Raw genomic sequence first — 22,455 nt, 5'->3', positions numbered from 1 at the left:
TTTATTTGTGTTATGTCATTCTTTATCTCAGACTATTCTTTTTCATAGTTACTGTATCTTTTTTCATACTGTTGAGCATTTTTAACATCATTACTCTGAACTCTGCTTCAGATAAATTTATCTCTGCTTCATTTATCTCTTCTTCTGGAGAATTTGCTAGTTCTTTCATTTGGGGGTTATTTCTTTGTTTCCTCATTTTGTTGTCTGTTTGGGTTTGTGACTATGTTTTAGGTAGATCCTCTGTACCTCTCAATCTCTAGTGCAGGACAGTGTAAAAGATTGTTTCTGACTAATTGGGTCAGGCAAAGACTCAAAGCCTCCAGAGACTGCCCCTATCTACAGACTAATAGGATTTGACTTGAATTGCCCCCAGGCAATTGTCCTCAGGTGTGGTGAGAGTTTTTTCAACAGGGTGGGGTGGTTGCTTCTGCCTGGAGGCTAATTATTACTTTTAATCACTTAAGTGGCCTCAGGGCATGGCATTTTCCAATGGGGTGTGTCAACTGTCTTCTCCCCAGGCAAGGCAGATGTCTATGTGGGAAAGATGTCCTCCACTGTGTGAGGGAATGGCTCAGCCCAGGAAACTTGGGGTGTCTGCCTTCTGAGCTTTATCCCCCAAGATCCCAGTCCTGGGTTCTGCTCTCACAGCTCCAGTCCACTTCACCCTCCCTCTGCCAGAGCACAAGGTGGGTGGCTCCACAGGGAATTTTTGTGTGTTGGCCCTTTAAGAGGGTGTCCAAACTTTCAGCTGCCACTCCCTGGCAGACAGCACTGCACTGCTTTTCACAGCTAGATGTTATGTGGGTACCCTCCTCAGTCTCTATGCGGTCTCTACCTTTGGTCCTTGGGTATCAGGGTTCTCTCCTGTTAGTTTTCCATTGATTATTCAGGAAGCCTTTCCGTATCTCAGTTGTAATCCCAGCTTGTTCCTGGGAGCATGTTCGAGCAGCATCCTCCTACTCTGCCACCATTTTTAATCTCCTGTATTTGGTAGTTTTCATTATCATTTGTAGTGAGCCTATCTTAATTTGAAAAATTTCAGGTTTTGTACCAGAGGCTTTATACCTTGTCTTGAAAAACTCCAATAAAAACTTGTGAATACTCTCTCCTTACTGGACTGTTGTTGGATGCTTCACCACACGCAAATACTCCAGCTCAAATCACCAAAGTTTTGTGTGTGTTTTTTAAACAATTTTATTAAGATATAATTTACATATCATAAAATTCATCATTTTAAGTATACAATTCAGTAATACCAAATAACTTTTCCTATCAAAAACTTCAGTGATCTCTTTGGTCTGTAAGAAGATACTCATCTTGCCCTTTTCCTTTCGTTCCCAAGATCACTTATGGTGGGTTGGTGGGTTATGTGTATCCGAGTGGCCCGGTGCACAGATTCGTGCACATTGAAAGGAAAATAATTAGAAGAAATATTTTAACATTTAATATTAGATTTTGTGTTCCACATGGTCCATGTACCATATTTGATTTTACAATTTGAAAAAGTTGAGGACACTGGTCTTCATTCAGAATTTTTGCCTTAACTATATGGTCAATGTCATGTTCTGTTTGTTGTTTGGATTTACTATCTAATATCAATAATATGTGAGTGTGAGGCAGTCCGTGTTTCTGAAATTCTATGACATGAATTTTAGCTGTAACTTTGCCAAATAAATCAAATTTGTATATATCATTTAAAAGAGCATTCAGCTTAATATTTAAAACCCTGGCTACCAAGTCAGGTCTGTTTTCAACTTTTTGCCAGCATTGTAAATTATTTGTAATAGCTGCCTATTTTGAGTTGCATGTCATGGTTATGAATAAATTGGGCTTGCCATACTTTGTTACAATTGCCATAACATCCTGATATTGCTGCTGCATATTTCTGGGACTACCCTCAAAAGACGATGAAGGTATTATCATTTTACCAATCGGCACATTCTGATTTTCAGATCTAGATGTGAGGTAATCCATCAAACCATTATATTTTTCAACTCTCAACTTAGATTGGCTTGCTTTAATGAAATTTATCCGATTAGCTTCCATTTTTTAGTATGAATCGACAATATACTGCTGAGTTAATTTTTCTGCATTTAAAATAGGATTGAATGTGTCCCGGACAGAGAGATGAAATCCATAATACTGCATTTGTGTGACTCGTGTCCTTACATTTTGTCTGGTATTATTGTTGATTACACTGTCGTCTCTGAGTCTTAATGCAATACCTGTTCCCCAGCCTTTTTCACCATGTGGGAAAAGAATAGCATACGTCATTGCATCTAATGTAGGAAACAGGATACTGATTTGTTTCATTTTAGTGACATTCAGATTATTGGGATCTGGTTTACAGTGAATGAGCTGGTCCCTTTCAAAAGGAGGTTCTCCATCTTCCTTTCTGAATATGACAGCAACTTCAGTTACACGGGGATAATTATATCTACCCAGATCACTATTACGATTATATTTAATTGCCATAGTTACTTCCATAGGAGCAATACCTTTTGCTGCTGCTTCAGATTGGGCTTCCTTTTCTACCTCATGTAGCATCTTGTATGATTTTGTTAATTCGTTTATTTCATGCATGAGGTTGTTGATGTTGATCATGAGTCTTTCTGAGCAACCTTGGTTTTCTGACATTGCTAATCTTTTACTCGTCACTTCGGCCATGTCTAAAACGTAGAGTTGAGCAAACTTCCGAGAAACACCATCTGAAGCATGTAAAATTCCAGTATGCTGATAAACTTGACCGTGTGTTCTAAAACAGTGTGGCGCATATCCTGATGGTGAAGCGATATTTGCACTCATTGAAGCAAAAGCAAAAGCAAAAGAACTATTTATGGAACGAATATTTTCCATAAAATTTTTACTGTCAGAATCTTCGCTTATCATTAATTTTTTAAAATATGCTGGGTAGTCTGGAAAATTTATATCATTTGGACAAACTTTACCTTTGCTGCAACAATAAATTTTCCATCAGATGGTTTTTCATCAGAGAAATTTAGTGATAGGCAAAATTGACATGTAAAGGTCATTCCACCACAACTATGTTCGGTAATTACATCCTCATTTACTTCATTTTTGCTGTGAAGGCAGTTCCTACCAGTATTGGTAGTACTTGTCGATAACAGTTTTTCAGACATATTCTGTCGACAACACTGATTTTTTTCTGGCTGCAGAGGTATGTTGTGCCAATAGTTGGTCTTCAGATCTGGTGATGCCGCTGCTTTCTTTAGGCCAAAGAGGTACATTGTGCCAATAGTTGGTCTTCAGACATTTCTGTTGACAACTCCGGCTTCTTTCGGCTACAGAGATACAATTGGGGCCAGCCAGACAGAGTGGGACCGCGGGAGATTGGCCTGCCTGGAAGGGACCACAGGAGGGCTTCAGGGCGTGTCTGGCCCCATCTCTCCTCGGCAGCCCCAGCTCATGCCCCCAGCCTCGCAGTCCCACCTGGCACCTGCCTTGGCCTGGTGCCCCCCGCTCACCTGCTCCATCATCCCGCCGTGGTCCCGCTGTCGTCGGGGCCCATCGGGCTGGCAGTGCCTCCACTGCTGCCTGCTGCCAGCGTCCTGTCACAGACACCTGCCATGTTCCGCGCTGCCCCCCGGTGGTCAGCACACATCATGAAGCGAGCGATCGAACTCCCGGTCTCCTGGTCAAACTCCCAAGGGGACAATTGCATATGGAACGAATATTTTCCATAAAATTTTTACTGTCAGAATCTTCGCTTATCATTAATTTTTTTAAATATGCTGGGTATTCTGGAAAATTTATATCATTTGGACAAACTTTACCTTTGCTGCAACAATAAATTTTCCATCAGATGGTTTTTGTTGTTGTTTTTTTAATATATTTTTTATTGATTTTTTACAGAGAGAAAGGGAGAGGGACAGAGAGTTAGAAACATCGATGAGAGAGAAACATCGATCAGCTGCCTCCTGCACATCCCCCACTGGGGATGTGCCCGCAACCAAGGTACATGCCCTTGACCAGAATCGAACCTGCCACCCTTGAGTCCGCAGGCCGATGCTCTATCCACTGAGCCAAACCAGTCAGGGCATCATCAGATGGTTTTTCATCAGAGAAATTTAGTGATAGGCAAAATTGACATGTAAAGGTCATTCCACCACAGGCTTTTATACCATATATATAGATTGCTTCTCCCTGCCACGTGATTATTTACAAGTACCTCATCTGTTGGTTATTGCTTCAGTTATTCTGCATATGATAGTACCTCTTTAAGAATGAGGTTCTCTACAGTTGTGACACTAGGTTCAGGTGCCATTTTCTTTCTTTTCTTTTTTTTCAGAGAGGAAGGAAGAGGGAAAAATAGAAACATCAAAGATCATAGAGAATCATTGATTGGCTGCCTCCTGCACCACTATCTGCTACTGAGGATTGAACCTCCAACCCAGGCATGTGCCCTGACTGGGAATCGAACCGTAACCTTCTGGTTCATAGGTTGATGCTCAAACACTGAGCCACACCAGCCTGGCTGGTGCCATTTTCTTGAACAATGGCTCCCCTCTGCCAATTGACTGAGGGAACTCATTCTCTCTTTAGGTATTCTCCTCCTGGTGAGAATTACATCCTAACTCCAGGGCATACCAAATTTCTTTGATTGGTTCTACATTCCCCACCTTCCAAGTGAAACATCCAGACACATTATGCAAATTGTAAACAGGTACCTCTTCAAACATAACTGCTTTTTTGTTTTTAGTCTGAGAACAAAACTTGGTATGTCCCTAGATCCCTGAAATTGTTTAGAGTGAAACCAGTGGTATCCCTAAAAGTCACAAGTGTGCTGCTTCTCTGAGATTGTGTATGAAATGCCTTCACTATATAGGAGTGAGGCATGGCCCATTGAGGACCAGTCAGACTAGCTAGGGTACCAGACACCTGAATCAAGTATTGGGGCAAAATGGTATGGTACACCCTGAGCATTGTTAACCTTCAGAGTAGAGAAGAGAATAATTAATGGGTTGGAGGAGCTAGGAAAGGCTTTGGAGAGAATGGATTTGAGCTAGTCTTTGAAGGGTATGTAGAGTTTTGATAGGATGGAGAGGTGAAATTTGGGGATAGAGTAGGGTGGATTGTTGAAGAGAAGTGCACACCATTGTGGGAAGAAAAGGAGGCCAAGGCGTGAAGCTGAAATTAGGATATTTGTGAGACCCTGAGGAAAGCCAGGCTGAATAGAGCAGAGGGTTCCTAGTAATTGTTATTGAAAGTAGGAAGGTGGAGTTTTATCAGGATCACCTGAGACACAGTCAGAATACAAAAACACCTAACAAATAAGAAAAATTTCTAAACAAAGGAATAAAATGTAAAAGCACTGCTTCAGGAAGCAGTCAAGTGACTATGATCAAGGTCTTTCGAGCAGGAAAACAGGAGCTTAGAGTTGGGCAAGGAGTTTGTTTGTCCCTGGGAGAGAGAGCCTTGATAAAGCATTGTTTTTGTTTCCTCTCTTTATGAAGCTTCAGAAATTTTACTAGTTACTGGAACTGGTCCGGAGAAGGGGTGTGGTCCAGAGACAGGAGGCTTTGAAGGCCTGCTCGGAACATCAGAAACATTAGTTATTTCTCTTGAGGTTTACTTAGGGAAAGGGAAGAAACACCCTAAAACTGGCCCCAACCCCAGTTTCAGAGTTTCTTTTAGAGGTTGGGGGGAGTTTGATTATCTTTTTTTATTTCTCTCTTTCCACAACCAATAAAAAAATATAATAATAAACTTAGGTACAAGGATCCAGTATTTTTTTAAATCATCAGAATCCAAAGAAGGACAGAGTTTCAATTATATAGAGACTTTGATCCCAAGCTGTGGAACTTGGGAGAATATGTAATTATATATCACTTTAAAGGATTTTTGCTATTTGTTTCATAGATTGTTAGTCTTTTTTCTTAATGTTCTGAGATTCTTTTTTTTTAACCAAATAGTTCTTTATTAGCTCAAATCTACTTTAGTGTACCAGTTCATTCCCAAAGTACCTCTGAACAACTAAAACTCAATGATCAATTAATCTCCGTTAGCCTAATGAACACACAAAATGTACCTCTAACATTGCACTGTAACTTCCCCCACCAAACAAAACAGGAAGAGTGGTTATGTTTAGCTGAGTTAGTCTGTCATGCAGCATTTTCATTATATTCTTTTGTTCTTTTAATTTATCTTTATTGTTGAAAGTATTACAGATGTTCCCCTTCACCCCCCCCCGCATTGACTCCCTGCACCCCAGCCTTCATCACACTATTGCCTGTGTCCATGGGTTATGCATATATGCATATAAGTTGTTAGGTTAATCTCTCCTCACCCACCTACCCACCCGCCTTTCCTCTAAGATTCATCAGTCTGCTCCATGCTTCTATGTCTCTGGATCTATTTTGTTCATCATTTTATTTTATTGAGATCATATGATACTAATCTTTCTCTGACTGGCTTATTTCGCTTAGTATAATACTCTCCAGGAATAGTTTGAGGAGGATAGGTGTTAGTTGTTCTTTGAAGGTTTGGTAAAACTCCCCCGTCTGGACCAGGGAGTTTTTTTATTACTGCTTCAGATTCATCAGCTGTTATTGGCCTATTCAGGTTTTCTGATTCTTCCTGGTTCAGTTTTGGAAGATTGTATTTTTTTAGGAATTTGTCCATTTCGTCCACATTGTCCAGCTTGTTGGCATATAGTTTAGTTGTTCGTAGTATTTTCCTACAATTCTTTGTATTTCTGTGGTGTCAGTTGTTACTTCATCTCTTTTGATTCTGATTTTATTTGGGTCCTCTCTGTTTCTTGATTAGTCTGGTTAAAGGTTCATTAATCTTGTTTATCTTTTCAAAGAATCAGCTTTGGTTTATTGATCTTTTAATTTTTTTTAGTCTGTATATCATTTATTTCTGCATTTATCTTTATTATTTCCTTCCTTGTACGTACTCTGGGCTTTTCTTGTTGTTCTCCTTCTAACTAGTAGGGTTAGATAATTTATTAATAATTTTTCTTGTTTTTTTTTGAGGTAGGTCTGTAGTGCTATAAACTTCCCTCTCAGGACTACTTTCACTGTGTCCCAGAGACTTGGGGTTGTTGTGTGTTCATTTTCATTTGTTTCCAGGAAGTTTTTTATTTCTTCCTTGATCTCATTGATAACTCATTCATTGTTTAATAACATGCTACTGAGCCTCCATGTGTTTTAATGTTTTGGGGTGTTTTTACTTTAGTTGATTTCTAATTTCATTCTACTGTGATCTGAGAAGATGCTTGATATGAGTTCAGTCTTCTTGAACTTGTAGAGACTAGTTTTGTGCCCTAACATGTGGTCTATCTTTGAGAATGATCCATGAGCACTTGAGAAGAATGTATATTCTGCAACTTTGGGATGAAATGCTCTGTAAATGTCAATGAAATCCATCTGATCTAGTGTGTCATTTAGAGTCACTGTTTCCTTGTTGAATTTTGGTCTGGAAGATCTATCCAGTGAAGTCAGTGGGATGTTAAAGTCCCCTACTATGACTGTATTGCTATCGATCTCTCTTAAAATCCTCCTGGTTCATAGGTTGATGCTCAACCACTGAGCCATGCCATCCAGGCTACCCTGTCTTTTGATTGGACCATTTAATCGATTTACATTTAAGGTTATTATTGATAGGTACTTACTTATTACCATTTTAATACTTTATGTCTATGTTTCTCTCTATATGTATTTCTTAGTAAGTCCCTTTAACATTTCTTATAATGCTGGTTTGGTGGTGATAAACTCCTTTTCCCTTTTTTTTTTTTTTTTTTTGGTCTGGGAAGCTCTTTATTTCATCTATTTTGAACGATAGCCTTATTAGGTAGAGTAGTCTTGGATTCAGTCCCTTGCTTTTCATTATCTTAAATACTTCATGCCATTCCCTTCTCACCTATAGAATTTCTGATGAGAAATCAGCTGACAGCCTTAAGGGAGCTCCTTTATAGGTAACAAATTGTTTTTCTCTTGCTGCCTTTAAGATTCTCTGTCTTTAATTTTTGGCATTTAATTATGACGTGTCTGGGCATGGGCCTGTTTGGGTTCTTGCTTGGGACTCTCTTTACCTCCTGTACTTGTATGACTTTCCTTCACTAGGTTAGGGAAGTTTTCTGCCATTATTTCTTCAAACAGGTTCTCTATCCCTTGCTCAGTTACTTCACCATCTGGTACTCGTATGATGGGGATATCGATACGTTTCATGTTGTCCCACAGCTCCCTTAAACTGTCCTTCTGTTTTTTAATTACTTTTTCTTTTTGGTTCTCTGATTTATTTTATTTTATTTTTTTTTTACCCTGTCTTCTAATTCACTGATTTGATCCTCGGCTTCCTGTAATCTGCTGTTTATCCCTTCCAGTGTATTCTTTATTACTGCTATGTCATTCTTCATTTCTGGCTGCTCATTTTTCAGTTTCTGTATCTTTTCTCATGCTGTTGAGCATCCTTGTAATCATTATTCTGAACTCTATATCTGATAAGTTGCTTATCTCCATTTCATTTATTTCTTCTTCTGGAGAATTCTCTCATTCTTTCAGTTGGGGTTTATTTATTTTTGTCTCCCCATTTTGGCTGCCTGTTTGGGTTTGTTTCTATGTATTAGATAGATCTGCTACGACTCCAATTTTTTTTTTTTTTTTTTTTTGGAGAGTCTCTAGTGCAAGACAATGTCACACAGTTTGTGACTGACCCTCAGTACCCTGTTTGGAGCTATTAGCAATCCACAGCTTGTGGCTCCCTCTGGTGGGGTTAGGTGCATTTGGTCAGGACCAAGATGTGCACAAAGGTCTGCTTTTCCTAGCCCAGGGTCCAGAAGCACATCAGGCAAAGCACCTAGAGATCTGCCTCTGCCTGCAGGCTAATTGTTATTCTCAGTCTCTTAATGAGTCTCAGGCTATGTACCACAGCAAGGTGTAAACTCCACAGGGTCGGGCAAGAGGTTTTCCAACAAGATGGGGCAATTGCCCCACCCTCAGGCAAAAGCTGCCTGGATAGTTAAGGTCTGCCTGAGTAAGGTGTCCTCTGCAGTATGGGGAAAGTACTCAGCACAGGAATCCAGGTGACTGCTCTCTAAGCTCTATCCCCAGAGCCTCCTTCCCTGGATTCTCCTCAGAGAGCTCTACTAGCCTCTGCCAGAGCCCAAGGTGAGTGGTTCCACATGAAATTTTGTGCATTGATCTTTTAAGAGGTTGCCTGCATTTCCAGCTGTCTCTCCCTGGCAGACAGCAACCCCACTGCTTTTCACAGTCAATGTTATGTGGGCACCTTTCTCATTTCTGGTGCTCTGGGCTGGGAATTCCAACTTGGGGTTTAGACCCCTCAGTTCTCAGTGGTAACTCCCCACAGCTGAGATATCCCTCTGGAATTTTAGAGAACTTTTATTAAAGTTGGGGAAAGTAAAACAAGGAAGGGCCTAGGGCAGTGGTCGGCAAACTCATTAGTCAACAGAGCCAAATATCAACAGTACTTCTTCAAAATAGACTCACCCAGGCCGAAAACCGACTTCTGCACACGGGCCACGAAGTTTCAATCGCACTGTACCTGCGCGCCCGCGTGGTATTTTGTGGAAGAGCCACACTCAAGGGGCCAAAGAGCCGCATGTGGCTCGCAAGCCGCAGTTTGCCGACCACGGGCCTAGGGTAACAGGAGAGAGATTAGGTGGGGGAATGAGCCTAGGCTGAACTGCTTTGGCTCAATAAGAATTAAAAGAAAAGGGGGCCTTGGGGACAGGTTCAGGGAGTTTGCCCGGTACAAACTGCCACTGCCCATAGCTGCCCCAGTTGCAAGCCTTGTGAAATCCCTAGAGTTTAGGAGATGCAAGCCTGTGGGGGAAGAAAAGGAGGAAGGGAAAGTTGCGGGTGTGCTCCCGGGAGGGAGAGTGTGCTGGAACCTTTGTTTTGACGGTTTTAAAGGCTAGAGGATAGGGTCCTGCATGCCCATGGGTGTAAAAAGGAGGTGGAGAAATAGAAGAGACATCCCAATGATGGATTCTTTTTAGTGAACCACTCAGGCTGGATTCTAATAATGGAGGGTGGCAGGAGAGGGTCCGAGGGGGAATTAAATTTACATCAACTATATGCCCAACTTTTCTGGTCACAATTTTTGTAAATTGAGAGAGATAGTGTTTCAAAAGGAAATAGAAAAAATTAAGTTAAATTTAACATCAAATCTGCAATTGATTATTACAGTCTCTGTGCCTTGTTTGTGCCATATCTTTGATCTTGTGATCTCTTAAATTCCAGTTTGAGAAACATTTATAAAGTAGGGGACCTAGAACAAGAATCTGTTTTATGCAGCTCTGGCCGGGTAGCTCAGTTGGTTAGAGTGTCATCCCCAGCTGTCTCTCCCTGGCAGACAGCAACCCCACTGCTTTTCACAGTCAATGTTATGTGGGCACCTTTCGCATTTCTGGTGCTCTGGGCTGGGAATTCCAACTTGGGGTTTAGACCCCTCAGTTCTCAGTGGTAACTCCCCACAGCTGAGATATCCCTCTGGAATTTTAGAGAACTTTTATTAAAGTTGGGGAAAGTAAAACAAGGAAGGGCCTAGGGCAGTGGTCGGCAAACTCATTAGTCAACAGAGCCAAATATCAACAGTACTTCTTCAAAATAGACTCACCCAGGCCGAAAACCGACTTCTGCACACGGGCCACGAAGTTTCAATCGCACTGTACGTGCGCGCCCGCGTGGTATTTTGTGGAAGAGCCACACTCAAGGGGCCAAAGAGCCGCATGTGGCTCGCAAGCCGCAGTTTGCCGACCACGGGCCTAGGGTAACAGGAGAGAGATTAGGTGGGGGAATGAGCCTAGGCTGAACTGCTTTGGCTCAATAAGAATTAAAAGAAAAGGGGGCCTTGGGGACAGGTTCAGGGAGTTTGCCCGGTACAAACTGCCACTGCCCATAGCTGCCCCAGTTGCAAGCCTTGTGAAATCCCTAGAGTTTAGGAGATGCAAGCCTGTGGGGGAAGAAAAGGAGGAAGGGAAAGTTGCGGGTGTGCTCCCGGGAGGGAGAGTGTGCTGGAACCTTTGTTTTGACGGTTTTAAAGGCTAGAGGATAGGGTCCTGCATGCCCATGGGTGTAAAAAGGAGGTGGAGAAATAGAAGAGACATCCCAATGATGGATTCTTTTTAGTGAACCACTCAGGCTGGATTCTAATAATGGAGGGTGGCAGGAGAGGGTCCGAGGGGGAATTAAATTTACATCAACTATATGCCCAACTTTTCTGGTCACAATTTTTGTAAATTGAGAGAGATAGTGTTTCAAAAGGAAATAGAAAAAATTAAGTTAAATTTAACATCAAATCTGCAATTGATTATTACAGTCTCTGTGCCTTGTTTGTGCCATATCTTTGATCTTGTGATCTCTTAAATTCCAGTTTGAGAAACATTTATAAAGTAGGGGACCTAGAACAAGAATCTGTTTTATGCAGCTCTGGCCGGGTAGCTCAGTTGGTTAGAGTGTCATCCCCATAGGCCAAGGTTGCGGATTGGATTCCCAGTCAGGGCACATACAAGAATCAACTAATAAGTGCATAAATAGGTGGAGCAACAAATCTCTCTTTCTCTCTCTCTCTCTCGCTCAAAAGCAATCAATAAAAGCAAATTATTATTATTTTTAAACATATTTTATTGATTTTTTACAGAGAGGAAGGGAGAGGGATAGAGAGTTAGAAACATCAATAAGAGAGAAACATCGATCAGCTGCCTCCTGCACACTCCCTACTGGGGATGTGCCGGCAACCAAGGTACATGCCCTTGACTGGAATCGAACCTGGGACCCTTGAGTCCACAGACCGATGCTCTATCCATTGAGCCAAACCAGTTAGGGCAACAAATTATTTTAAAAAAAGAATCTGTTGCCGAAACCGGTTTGGCTCAGTGGATAGAGCGTCGGCCTGCGGACTGAAAGGTCCCAGGTTCGATTCCGGTCAAAGGCATGTACCTGGGTTGCGGGCACATCCCCAGTAGGAGATGTGCAGGAGGCAGCTGATCGATGTTTCTCTCTCATCGATGTTTCTAGCTCTCTATCTCTCTCCCTTCCTCTCTGTAAAAAATCAATAAGATATATTTAAAAAAAAAAAAAGAATCTGTTCTATGCAATTTTCTCAAATTCTTTTCTTCTCATTCCCGTGGTTCCTTTCCTCTCCCCCCAAACAGTACATTAAATGAAAGAGGCACTTAATGAAGGTATGTGTATATTGATTTGAAGGTAGGGAAATTGGTAAGGTTGAAAAAGGATAGTTTTTCAGAATTAAGGAAAAAAATCTTGTCTGAAGCCCAAGAAATTCACAAGGGATGAAACTGAGGAAAGATGTTAGCATTTTACCTTTTGTTCACTGCATAACTTCAACTTGCTCTTAGCATGGTTTCTTTTAGACCTAGCCTAGTTTATTTTAGGATTTTGTATGTAGTCCAATGCTTACTAACTTGGTGGATTAAGAAAATTCTTGCAAGAGGAAGAATGAGTCATAGTAATACTCCCATTGGGAGAGAAAGAAAGAAAACCCTCAGATTAGTCTCTCCATTATATACTTGGAATGGATTCATCATTTTGATTGATGGCTGAGCACTGATGAGCTTTTCTTGCAAGCCACCTCATGTCATATTTGGTTTTGTCCACCGTATGACTGGTAGAAGGCTCTTTTAGGTTAACCAGTAGAGATAAAGAGTTCTGTAACCTTATTACCCTGAGAGACTCATTCATATGATGTTATTTCTATTTTAGTAATTTTTTTTGTTTGTAACAACTTTTAGAAAAGCTTCAGCATTTTTCAATCCACCCAATCTGTTAAACAAATAATTCACCCACCAAAAAATAAAAGAATAATAAAAAAGGAGAAGAAGACTATAAAACATTTGGTACTGAAAAACTGGGTAAGTTAAGGGTGTGGCTCTTGTGGCATTTGTCTTTGGTATGCACAGACTGGGTTCCCCTCAGACCTTGCCTTGCAACTCCACCAAGAAGAATAAAGAGAGGAGTGGGCTAGGACTAGGAGCTGCTTTGAGCTAGAAAAGGAAATGGGGTACTCACATGAGGGCCACAAAGTCTCTTAGTAGAGTCTTGTTGAAAGAGTATTTTTGAAGAGGTCTGAGCCATTTGTTAACTGTTTTCTTGTAATAGTCACAGAACTGATCTGGCTGCTTTCTACTTAAAGGTTGCTCTCAGTAACGTGCTTCCAATGAAATCTCTCTTTGTTCTGTCCCTAACAAGTTTTTCTGGGCTGCCCTCAGACTTCATACTTTATTTTCTTACCTTTGGGGATATATGGATCTCATTTTTTAAAAATTCAAGCCTGGCTGATGTAGGTCAATGGTTCAGAATCGACCTATGAACCAGGCAGGAGGTCACGGTTCAATTCCCAGATCAGCCCAGGTTATAGGCTCCATCCCCAGTGAGGGGTATGCCAAAGGCAGCTGATCAATGATTCTCTCTCCCTCTCCCTTCCTCTCTGAAATCAATAAAAATATATTTTTAAAAAATTTAAGATGATGTCAGTAGTAATGACAAGAAAGACAGGACTGCTTAGCTAATCTCATACTTGGGTTGATTAGTTTCCATGAAACTTTTACATAGACTAATCAACCACATTTTCTCAAATTTCTATGTGCAGAGCAACTACCTCACTCAGATGTACCCATATTTGGGTCAACCATAACATCCCAAGAACGCTACAAAAATCATTATTAATGTACTGCCCTTGAGGCTTCATTGTATAGAAGAGTCAGTGTACAAAACAGAAGGATAGATTTAGCATCTCAATTTATTTCCTTTTTAAGAAATGTCTTTATAAAAGTAAAGATAAAGATTACTTTTATTACTATAAAAGTAATATACATTATTATATACAACTAAAGTTAAATGTTTTTCATTTTTTTAGGAGTTAAATACTGTGTAATAGTGCTTAGGATGTGGTGACACAAAGTACATAGCCTATCTAATAATAGACAAACATGGTAATTGACCGTACCTTCGCTACACCTCCCATTGGCTAATCAGCATGATATGCAAATTAACCACCAACAAAGATGGTGGCTAATTTGCATATGGCAGGCAGGACAGCACAGCACAGCCGCCATCCGGGCCGCAGGCTGGCTCCAGAAGCCACCCAGAAGCTGGTGATCGGGGGGAGATGGGGGTCCCCTGCCCAGGCCTGACACTTCTGGCGGAGGCGTCAGCCCTGGGCAAGGGGCCGATCCGGCGATCGGAGGGTGATGGAGGTCGACGCCTCTGGCCGAGGCATCAGGCCTGGGCGGGGGGCGGAGCCAGCAGTCAGAGGGGTCTGGGGGTCCCCTGCCCAGGCCTGACACTTCTGGCGGAGGCGTCAGCCCTGGGCAAGGGGCCGATCCGGCGATCGGAGGGTGATGGAGGTCGACGCCTCTGGCCGAGGCATCAGGCCTGGGCGGGGGGCGGAGCCAGCAGTCAGAGGGGTCTGGGGGTCCCCTGCCCAGGCCTGACACTTCTGGCGGAGGCGTCAGCCCTGGGCAAGGGGCCGATCCGGCGATCGGAGGGTGATGGAGGTCGACGCCTCTGGCCGAGGCATCAGGCCTGGGCGGGGGGCGGAGCCAGCAGTCAGAGGGGTCTGGGGGTCCCCTGCCCAGGCCTGACACTTCTGGCGGAGGCGTCAGCCCTGGGCAAGGGGCCGATCCGGCGATCGGAGGGTGATGGAGGTCGACGCCTCTGGCCGAGGCATCAGGCCTGGGCGGGGGGCGGAGCCAGCAGTCAGAGGGGTCTGGGGGTCCCCTGCCCAGGCCTGACACTTCTGGCGGAGGCGTCAGCCCTGGGCAAGGGGCCGATCCGGCGATCGGAGGGTGATGGAGGTCGACGCCTCTGGCCGAGGCATCAGGCCTGGGCGGGGGGCGGAGCCAGCAGTCAGAGGGGTCTGGGGGTCCCCTGCCCAGGCCTGACACTTCTGGCGGAGGCGTCAGCCCTGGGCAAGGGGCCGATCCGGCGATCGGAGGGTGATGGAGGTCGACGCCTCTGGCCGAGGCATCAGGCCTGGGCGGGGGGCGGAGCCAGCAGTCAGAGGGGTCTGGGGGTCCCCTGCCCAGGCCTGACACTTCTGGCGGAGGCGTCAGCCCTGGGCAAGGGGCCGATCCGGCGATCGGAGGGTGATGGAGGTCGACGCCTCTGGCCGAGGCATCAGGCCTGGGCGGGGGGCGGAGCCAGCAGTCAGAGGGGTCTGGGGGTCCCCTGCCCAGGCCTGGCGAAAAAAGCGAAGGTCCGCTGCTGGAGGGCTAAGAAATGTCATATCCTGTCCTAGCCAGTTTGGCTCAGTGGATAATGCCTTGCCCTGCCGATGGCAGGGTTTGAGTTCAATTCTGACCAAGGGCATGGACCTAGGTTGCAGGCTCCTCCCTGGCCAGAGCCCAGGTCAGGACTCATGCAGGAGGCAACCAATCAAAGTGTTCCTCTCACTTTGATGTTTCTCTCTGTCTTTCCCTTTCTCTTCCACATTCTCTAAAAATCAATGGAAACATATCCTCAGGTGAGGATAAAAAAAAATAATAATAAAGAAATTATTATTATATGAAAGACACATCTTGAAAATGCCTAAAGAAAGTTGTCATTTTTTCATGGTGAAGGAACTGGAGTCCGTGTTGATGAAAAAACCTTGCTGGCAGCAGGGACTGGCAGTGGCTACAGCAGCGGGGTGATGGGGCTGCTGCCTTCCCCTGATCAGCCCAGTCACCTCCCACAAAGGGAGGTCAGACTGCGGCTTAGGCCCTATCCCCAAGGGGAGCAGGGAGTGGGCCTAAGCCGTCATTAGGACATCCCCTGAGGGCTCCCAGTATGTGAGAGGGGGCAGGCTGGGCTGAGGGGACCCCCCCCCCCGCACGAATTTTGTGCACCGGGCCCCTAGTTTTGTTATAATTAGTGTTATCTAGAATCATAACCTTATAAAAAGGAAACGACCTTAGGGGACTTGAAAACTCCCTTACACTTGAGGAATCTGCTACATACTATCACAGATATTCATACTCCTCCTCTGCTTTTAACAGTGCCAGGAATAAACAGATGACTTTCTTTACTCCAGCCTTCTCCTTCAAAGAATGTTCCTTAAGCCAGCAGAGATGAAACTCAAGCCTAACATTAAAGAAGAGAGCCTTTAGATGCTTTAAATGTTAAAATCTCTAGACAGAGAGATCACTTATTTTAAAATTGTTTTCAGATTAATTCTGAAGCCAGGTCCAAACAAAAAAGAAAAAGGAATGTTGATTTGAAATTTTTAACCAAAGCAAATTGAAACACATACTTATGAAGTTAATTGGATGTTAAACCATAGCTAGTTCAAAAGATTACATGGATATTTACCTAGAGGGAATATGTTTATCTCAACTACTATTATCTAATATATATCAACATTGAGATACTTTTATTTAAAAATAAACTTATATAATCACTAAAAGTTTTCTTTGCCATGAAAGGATAATGAGACTACCAGCTAATAGTCAATATCTGAAACAAAGTGACAAAGCTGAAATAATACTTTGATAAGGGAGAGCTATGCTGGTTAGACACAGTCTCTCAGCAAAGGTGACCAATTTATTATACAAGGCTTTTGGGAAGCCTGGAATGCACGGACTGGCAAACTTTTCAAGGCCATAGTGACACCAATTGTAGAAGCATGATTATTTGGGGAGTCTGTTGATTGGTTGGCTGGCACTTAGAGTAGTGCTTACTGGTGGGAGTCTGTTCCTAATTGGCTGACCTTTGGAAGTGAGAAGCTGAAGGTGATTGATTGGCTTGCAAAGGCAAATTGTTTATTTATTTAGTTAGTTCTTTTTTTATGACTTCTTGTTAAAATGGCTACAAAAAAAATAATTCTTTTCTATGTTGTGGGAACTTTAATTCTCAACATTAAATACATATAATTAGTTGCACAATGCAAGCATATACAGCAGGTCCTTGAATAATGTTTTGTTCACTATCGTTTCCCTTATAACATTGAGAAGGTGCTTGCTGTAGTAACTTAACTCTTTATATCAATTATCTTATTGCTAACATTGATTTCATTGTATATAATTTTGCTTAAAGTCAAAGAACTTATCAATGATGTTAGGTGAGGACTTACTGTATTGAAATTTTTTTTGATGTATAATTCAGAATATAAGGAGAAAATCTTAAGTGGACAGGTTAATGAAAATTTTACATATATATACGTGTGTTAACTATCACCCAGTTTAAGATATAGCACATTTTCATCACCCTAGAATATTCTCTGAATATTCTATCTTATCAATACCTCCTAATAGCTATTTCCATTCCCGTGGGTGAGTTTTGCCTGTTCTTGAATTTTATATACATGAAAGCATATAGTATGCATTCTTGTTTTGTCTAGCTTTTTATATAATACTAGAGGCCCTATGCATGAAATTCATGCAAGAGTAGGCCTTTGCAGCCGCAGTGACTGCCTGGATCCCTCCCTTGCAGCTGCGGGTCAGCTGCCTGGATCCCTTCCGCGGCGGAGGCAGCCTCCTTCTCCATCCTGTGACTGCAGCCCCAGTTTCGTCCTGAAGGACGTCTGGTTTAATTAGCATATTACGCTTTTATTATTATAGATTCCTTTCAACATAATGCATGTGAGATTCATTTACGTTTTTGCTCATATCACTAGTTGCTCTTTATTACTCTGTAGTATTCCATTTTATGACTATTCTACAATTCATTTGTGTGTTTTCCTGGTAATGGACATTTGGGTCATTTTCAGTTTGGGATATTATGAATAAAGTTTCAATGAACATTTTTTACATCTTATTTTATTAACATAAACAAGCATTTCTCTTGTGTATATAACTAGGAGTAAAATTGCTAGGAGAAAATTGGTACAAGTTGTTTAGTTTTAGTACATATTGCCAAATAGTTTTCCAAAGTGTTTGAATCAATTTGCACTCCACTAATAATTTATGAGAGTTTCAGTTGCTCCATATCCTTGTCAACACTTCAGCTAGGTCTCGAAGAATGTGTAGGGGTTTGATTGAGGACAGAGGTAGATGAAAAAGAATGCATTCATTCTAAGAGAGGGAACAAAAAGAAGCAAATGCATAGAAACCTAAAATTTTTTGGCATGTTTGGAGTATAGGCTGTGTGACAGGGAGCAGCTGGAAATAATACTGGAAAACTAGCTAGGACCAGGCTGTGAACTTTGTATTTTATGCTGAGGAATTTGGATTTTATCTTGTAGGTCAGCGGTTCACAAACTTTCTGTAAAGGGCCAAGTAGTGAATATTTAAGGTTTTGCAGACCATCTGGTCTCTGTTGCATTTATTTAACTTTGCCATTGTAGCAAAAAGAACAACCATGAAAATACATAAATGAATGAATGTGACTGTGTTCCAATAAAACATTATTTTTAAAAACAGGTTGCAAGCAAAATTTGGCCCACTGACGCTATAGTTTGCCTACCCCTGTTGTAGATAATATGAGTCTACATAAGGTTTTTGAACCAGAGAACATCATGATCACACGTGTTCATTAAAGAGAGAACAGAGAAGAGTCTGAAGACTCTGAGCCTGCCCTGTTGAAGTAGTGATAAAACTGAGGTAACAACTCATATATTGAGAGAATATGTCTGAATCATGTCATTTTAGTTGTTTTTTTAATACAGTCAATGTCAAGACCTTGCTCCCTCTGAAATATACGAAAGTGGAAGAAAATAAGTGGAGATCCAAAAGATCTAGGATATCTAATTTTCAAAAATTATTTAAATGAAAGCTAAAATTTTAAATGTCTCAGTGAAGTGAGATTGCTGAGACTCCACCTGAAAATGCAAAGCACTGCTGGTGCCCGTCATACTTATCCTGTTTCTCCAAGACCAGCATGAAGTGGAAGCCGAAGTAGGACTGCATCATCACCCAGTCCACAGCCCTGGGGAGACTGATGTCTGTGGCGAGGAAAACGATATCCTCTCCCTGCAGGGTGGTGATGGACTTGTGCTGATGCATCAGATGGGGCATCACGGCTTCCAGAGAGCCTTGCCACTTACAGGAAGCACCGGGGCATGGGCAGGAGTAAGGCCGAAACTCACAGAGCTCTTCGTGGTCTGCTTTTTCTGTGTGTGGCAGAGTTATTTCACACCCAGACGAGGCATGTTTACAAGGGGAAAGTACTGAATTGGCCACTTTCTCCATCGCTAAGTTGCAAATGGATCCCAAGGGGCCCCGGCAGGTTGGACAACGTGTGAGCTTTGGGTGACAGTTGCTACAGACAAGGTGGCCGCTCTGACACTGAAGAATGGGTGGCAACACATAGTCAAAGCAGACAGGACACTCAAAAAGACTGGCCAAGTCATTGTTGGATGCGGTGGTTGCCCGTCAGGGCGGGCACCCTCTGCACTTGGAGGTCCCAGTAGGTAACTTGTCACAGCCTGGCGGCTCATTTCTCTCACTGAAGTGGCCGCCATGGAGCCATGGCCCCATGCCTGTTATGTGTTACTTTTCTATGAGTTGTAGCTTGGGGATTTTAAAAAGTTCCTGTAGACAGATGATAGATTTATGTACTTTTCTGGCACACTGGATTCACCTCTTCATCATTCAGAATGTGTTCTCCTTCCAGTAAGACAGATATCAAAGCACAAGCAAGCCAGGACAGGTTCTCCCGAAGACAGAGGGAGAGAAAGCGAAGCAGAGCACTGTTCCCAGAGCTTCCCTTCCTGAGGTGTTCCTGAGCTTCTCTACTAACACTTGGAACATTTATGTACTTTTCTGGCACACTGGATTCACCTCTTCATCATTCAGAATGTGTTCTCCTTCCAGTAAGACAGATATCAAAGCACAAGCAAGCCAGGACAGGTTCTCCCGAAGACAGAGGGAGAGAAAGCGAAGCAGAGCACTGTTCCCAGAGCTTCCCTTCCTGAGGTGTTCCTGAGCTTCTCTACTAACACTGGGAACAGAGACATTTTAGTACAGAGACATTCCTCAGTAGAGGAGGAGAGCTGAAAGGGAAGGTATGATCAAGTTGGAGAATCTGAGAATGTGAACACCTGATGAAAGAATGATACTGATAAGTTTTGAGTGACTTAAGTTTTGAGCATTAGTTGCTATGTATTGAAGCTTCTGGGAAACTTTAGTATATTACTTGGAATTTCTTGGCAAATTTCATTATATGAATCTGAAGGAAATAGCTTTCTATTGCTTTGTGAAGGAAAAAAACAAGCCAAAGAAGCCAGTTCCTTAAAAAATTAAATAAAAACATTAAAAACATTTTCTCCTAGAAAATACCATAAAAACGAAATAAGAGTTGAAAGAAAATGGAAAAGATTTTTTTACATGTAACTGAAAAAGATTAATATCCAGAATATATTAAGAACATCTATTTAAAAAATTTTTTTTGTTTTTCTTGGAGAACATCTATTTTTTTTAATAACACAATTTTAAAAATGGGCAACAGATTCTTCACAGAATGAGGAACACCATTGGCCAATGAATTAATGAACGTATGAAAAGATGCTCAACTTTATCATAATTCAACAAAATGCAAGTTAAAACTATGGTAAAATACAATATCACATTCACCAGAATAGCAAAAACAAAAAACACAAAAAGTCTGTTAATACCAACAATTAGCAAGGATGAGCAACATGAATTGTCATGTACTGAATCTTCTAGAACTATAAGGTGGTATAATCACTTTGAAAAGAGTTTGAGCCCAGCTGGTACAGCTCAGTGGTTGAGCATTTACCTGTGAACCAGGAAATCACGGCTCAATTCCCAGTCAAGGGCACATGCCTGGGTTGAGGGCTCAATCCCCACTAGGGGGCAGGCAGCTGGTCAATGATTTTCTCTCATCGTTGATGCTTCTATCTCTCTCTTGCTCCCCTTCTCTCTGAAATCAATAAAAATATTTTTTTAAAAAAGAAAATAGTTAGACATTACTCAGTAAAGTTGAGTCTGAGCATACCCTTTTCCAGTAATGTCATTCCTAGATTGAACAGCTTTGAGACACTCTTGCACATGTATACCAGGAAGTAGATAACAAGATGGGCTATAGCAGAAAAATAGAGGGGGGACGACTGCAAAAAAACTCAGATATTCATTTATACAACTGAATACTCTATAGAAATGAAAATGAAAGAAGTACAGCTTTAAGCATCAACTCAAAACAATCTTAAATGAAAAATGCAAGCCGAAACTGGTTTGGCTCAGTGGATAGAGCGTCGGCCTGCGGACTGAAAGGTCCCAGGTTCGATTCCGGTCAAGGGCATGTACCTGGGTTGCGGGCACATCCCCAGTAGGAGATGTGCAGGAGGCAGCTGATCGATGTTTCTCTCTCATCGATGTTTCTAACTCTCTATCTCTCTCCCTTCCTCTCTGTAAAAAATCAATAAAATATATTAAAAAAAAATACAAGTCACACAAGGATGCATACTGTATGAGCCCATACATATAAAATACAAAATAAAAGGGCAAAACTGAAACTCTTAAGGATATGTACATTTAAGGTAAAATGTAGAGGAAAGCCAGAGAATAAGTAATTCAAAATTCAGTACAATGGCTACTACTTTTGAGGAGGGAGATGCCCTGGCATGGGGAACACAAGGGTACTAGTAATGGTCTCTCTCTGAAGATAGGCATTCATTTTATTATTTTTTTAAACAATCTATTTATATAAAACCCTAATATGCAAATAGACCGAACGGTAACCAAACAACTGTTCGCTATGACATGCGCTGACCACCAGGGGGCACGCACAGAATGTGGTGTGCATTGGCTGTGGCAGGATGGTGGAACAGGTGAGCAGGGGTGCCAGACCAAGGCAGGGCACCGTCACTGTCATTGGGGTGAGCCTCTGGTGGTTACTGAAAATTCTTTGCTCCTACATGCCGCTCGCACCTGCTGCCGGTGCCAGGCACCAGCCCCGATCGCCCCTCAAGTCTTCTCCACCTCCCCCTGCTCCTGAGGGGCGATCAAGACCAGCAGCTGCCTCTGGCACCTGCTGCCGGCACCCGGCACCAGTCCCGATCACTCAGCACTGTCAACAGGTTCGAGCGGCGGCTGCCAGCCCCAATTGCCCCTGAGGTCTTCTCCTCCTCCCCCTGCTCCTGAGGGGCAAGTGGGGCAGCAGTCCCTGCTCGCACCTGCTGCGGGTGCTGGCCCCAATTGCTCCGCACCAGCAATGGGTGTGAGCGGGGCCAGCGCCATCAGTGCATGGGAGTGGTGGCAGCGGGAGCGGGGCTGCTGGCAGACAGGGGACCAGGGGCACCAGCGTGAGGGACCAGGTGGGGGCGCGGAGGATGGGTTGTGACCTGCCCCTAGGCCCACCACAGCCTCACTGCCCACAGTTCCTTTCAAGGTGCAGAAATTTGTGCACTGGGCCCCTAGTTTTATCTACACTAATAAAAGAGAAACATGGTAATTAGCGTACGACCGCTACCCTTCCCATTGGCTAATCAGCATATCCTTATGCAAATTAACTGTCAGCCGGCAGCCATGCACTGAAGCGAACAGGGAGGCTTGCTTGCTCCAGTGATGGC

General features: G+C 42.8%; 1 protein-coding gene and 1 pseudogene across 1 annotated transcript in view; one reads left to right on the top strand and one right to left on the bottom strand.

Annotated features, from left to right (window-relative positions):
* The window catches only part of TMOD3 (tropomodulin 3 (ubiquitous)), a 79,429-nt gene that overhangs the window by 12,388 nt on the left and 44,586 nt on the right, over positions 1–22,455 (top strand). The gene's annotated exons all lie outside the window — the stretch shown is intronic.
* On the bottom strand, positions 18,716–19,561 carry LOC102243043 (annotated as a pseudogene).

The sequence above is a fragment of the Myotis brandtii genome, unplaced genomic scaffold (assembly GCF_000412655.1).
Source record: "Myotis brandtii unplaced genomic scaffold, ASM41265v1 scaffold182, whole genome shotgun sequence".
Lineage (NCBI taxonomy): Eukaryota > Metazoa > Chordata > Mammalia > Chiroptera > Vespertilionidae > Myotis > Myotis brandtii.
The sequence above is the reverse complement of the archived record's forward strand: the minus strand, read 5'-3'. Positions and strand labels throughout refer to the sequence as shown.